We start from the raw sequence: 2,979 nt of genomic DNA on the forward strand, positions 1-2,979 counted from the left end.
GGGGGTCACTCACAAGGCGAGGCGTTGTGTTCTCGTTCACGTCGCGTCCCCGCCCGGCCGCCAGGGCCGCGGGGCGCGTACTGCAGGGTACCCTGGTTACGGCTGCTTTATGCAGGACATGCTCGCTATCACGTGAGTGAGTGAGTGTGTCTGTGTGTGTGTGTTCGTTCCCTGAAGCGCACACGCCGACGCCACATCGCGCGGACAGGCGAGCCGTCGCAGCTCGTCGTGAGGTCGTCGGTTTCCTCCTCCTCCGCGTGTGCACCGTGACGCCGTCACGTGACGTCACAGTCGGTCGTGACGTCACACTAGTGAGCGACGGCGTCCCCCCGTGCGGCGCCACACACGTGTCGCGAGTTCGCCCCGCCTTCCTCGTATGTGCTTTTACGATTAGAGCAGCTGATGGTGAGCCAGTGCAACCCGCCCGCGACGACGCTTCCCTGAAGCACCGAAAATAGCCCGCGGAGGCGCAAAGAGCAGGAGCGGCGTTTATAACCGGTTCATTCACGGGCGACGTTTGTTCTCCACAACAGCCAAGGACGGACTGGAATGCGCAAAGTTTGCCGTTTGGCGCCGGCCGTGCATCGGAATAACACGTTATTTGTCGCGACGTGGTCGCACTGCGTCGTGAAATATTTAAAGCGGAAGGCTAGCCCTCTATGACGGCTTTCTGACGCTGTGCGTTTGTCCCCCACCCCTGGCACAGTACGTCCATGGGGCCAAAGCCGAGGGCGATCCCAGTCGGCGCAACAAGTGGCGGCCACCCCGCCTAGCGCCGCTCCCCCACCCCATCCCGCTCCTCCGCCCCGCGCTGCGCTGCCCATGCGCCCTGCTCTGCTACATGTCGAGCTGATCAGCGCCACGCGGTCTGATGAAGTTGTTTTTCTCGGGAGGCCCATGATGAACGTCCTTTTATTCTCTGGCGTCTCCTGCGCCCCTCCCGATGACGTCCCTCTCCGTTCGTGGCATCGCTTCATGCGGGCCCTCCCCTGCCCTCCCCGCTCCCTCAGGATGCCGCCGTCAGTCACGGGGAGGACACGTCCGCAACAAGTATGCACCACCACCGCTCATTTCAGAACTAACTCTACCCTGAGCTGAGCGTTCAAACGCATCCTCCCCACGCCCTGCCCCGCTGCCCCTCCAGGCCGCGGTGTGCTGAGGTCGTTCACCGTCCAAACGCTTCCCATCAGTCACTTCGGGCGCTCCAGCGTGGTCCCTCCTTAGAACGCGTCACGCCTCCAGAACCGCCTCCAGTGCTCCAGCCGCTTCTGAGCGATCTCCAGACGCACACGAAAGGGAAATGTAAAGCCCGCGTCATGAGATCCCCCCTTCTCTCTCTCCACTACACCCATGTACTTCCAGCTGCTCCTTGCATGCCCGCCCCGGACGCTCGGCGTCCTGCATGCGGTCATAATTCGCCCTATTCACCCTTCCCTTCCGTTACGCCCTGTGGCTCTGGGCCGCCCCGCCCGCCGAGCTCCCCGCCCCGCCCCGCGCCGCGGCCCTCCCCGCTGCGCCGGGCCACACCGCTGGTCGGCTCGCCTGCTCGCCTCAAGTCAGTCAGCTTTGCCGCCCGCTGCCGCTCGCCTCGCCCGCTCCGTGCCGCTCCGTGCCGTGGCCGCCGCCAGCAGACGACGCGCTGCCGTGAGTCCGGTGTGGACGTGACCCGGAGCCCGCCCGCGCGTTGATGTCATCCGCCGAGGCTGCGCCGGCCCAAGCTCAAGCCGGTCGTGCTGCTGCTGCTGTTTTCGTTTCGTCTGCTCCGCGGCGCCCGGCGTCCTCCGCCCTGCCGTGAGGTCGTCGCCGCGCCGGCCGCGAGCCGCGAGTCGTTATCGAGTGACACTGGCCCTTATCTGCCCGCGCCGCCGCCACGCCCCCCGTGACGCTCAGTGATTGGATTACGACCAGGATTAGACCAGCAGCAGCAACAACTTCGACGTGAGTGAGTGAGTGGTCTCGGCTCTTCGCGATGGAATGAGAGTTTTCTGCGAAGGTGAAGTGGAGGAGTACGTCGTCTGCTATCCCGGATCGTCATCGCACAGCCTAGGGGACCGACGACGAGGACGTTCTTGCCTGGTGCGGAGCTTTGTGATGTTACGCGGGTCGCAGACGACGTAGGCACTTGCACTTGCAGTTTTGCAAAGCACCTCATTGTTTTGCGAAAGGCCCCCGGTCCGGCTGGCGCCCCGGCTGGCGAATGCACCGTGACCGCGCGGCCGCCGCGGCGCACCTCGCTGAAGGAATGTCAACAACAGTCGTGTGCGCCGCGGTGGGTTTGGCGCGATAGTGCAGTCGCCGGCCGTGCTCCGCTGGAAGGCCACGCAGGTGGGCCGCGCACCGGTGACCCCCCGCTGCTTGTCCTGTCGTTCAAAGTGTTTTATGCAGTGACCCTGTGAATCAGAGCTACAGTGTGTTCGGTGTCGATATGATTTGCATTGCAGCTCGCCTGCCCTCGCTGGGGTTAGGCGAGACCTGGGCCGCTGTCAAGGGTACGATGCGTATATGTCAGAGGGTTGATTGAAAGGGAAGAGGAAGAGGAAGGGGAAGGGGGGCAAATAAGCGCTGGGGTCGCAATGATAGAGAATGAATCACTACTCTCTTGGTTGGGGGTATGCGAGGGTGTTCCAAGAAGGGACTCGAGCAGCTGCAGGGCGTATGTTGATGCACGCACAGGGACATCCTCTTAGTGATCAAGATCGTGAGAATGTTTCCGGCCATGTCAAAGCCCGCGCGGGACGGCGTATGGCTCTCCCCGAGTGCCGGGCGGGCGTACGCGGATTCTGGTCCTCGTCGCGTGTCGGAATAAGCGGGAAAACATCGCCATTCATGTATGGGACCGTAAATGTCAAGATCCTGGTCGGATTCTACATGCCGTGACCCCGGGCCAGAGGCCAGGCCGCGGGGGGCCCGGTCAGCGCATATCGTTGGAGTCCATTCACAGCGTCCGCGGCCGTGAGCGGAGAGAGAGGAGGTGGGGGG

The 2,979-nt window shown here is 63.6% G+C and overlaps 1 protein-coding gene across 1 annotated transcript in view; it reads left to right on the forward strand.

Moving 5' to 3' along the window:
* Positions 1–1,551: 1,551 nt before the first annotated feature.
* LOC113209600 (inositol-trisphosphate 3-kinase B) overlaps positions 1,552–2,979 on the forward strand; it is a gene marked incomplete in the record, with an annotated part of 14,675 nt that continues 13,247 nt past the window's right edge. The window contains 1 exon segment of the mRNA XM_052275688.1: positions 1,552–1,938.

The sequence above is a fragment of the Frankliniella occidentalis genome, unplaced genomic scaffold (genome assembly GCF_000697945.3).
Source record: "Frankliniella occidentalis isolate FOCC.00 unplaced genomic scaffold, Focc_3.1 Scaffold765, whole genome shotgun sequence".
Taxonomy (NCBI): domain Eukaryota; kingdom Metazoa; phylum Arthropoda; class Insecta; order Thysanoptera; family Thripidae; genus Frankliniella; species Frankliniella occidentalis.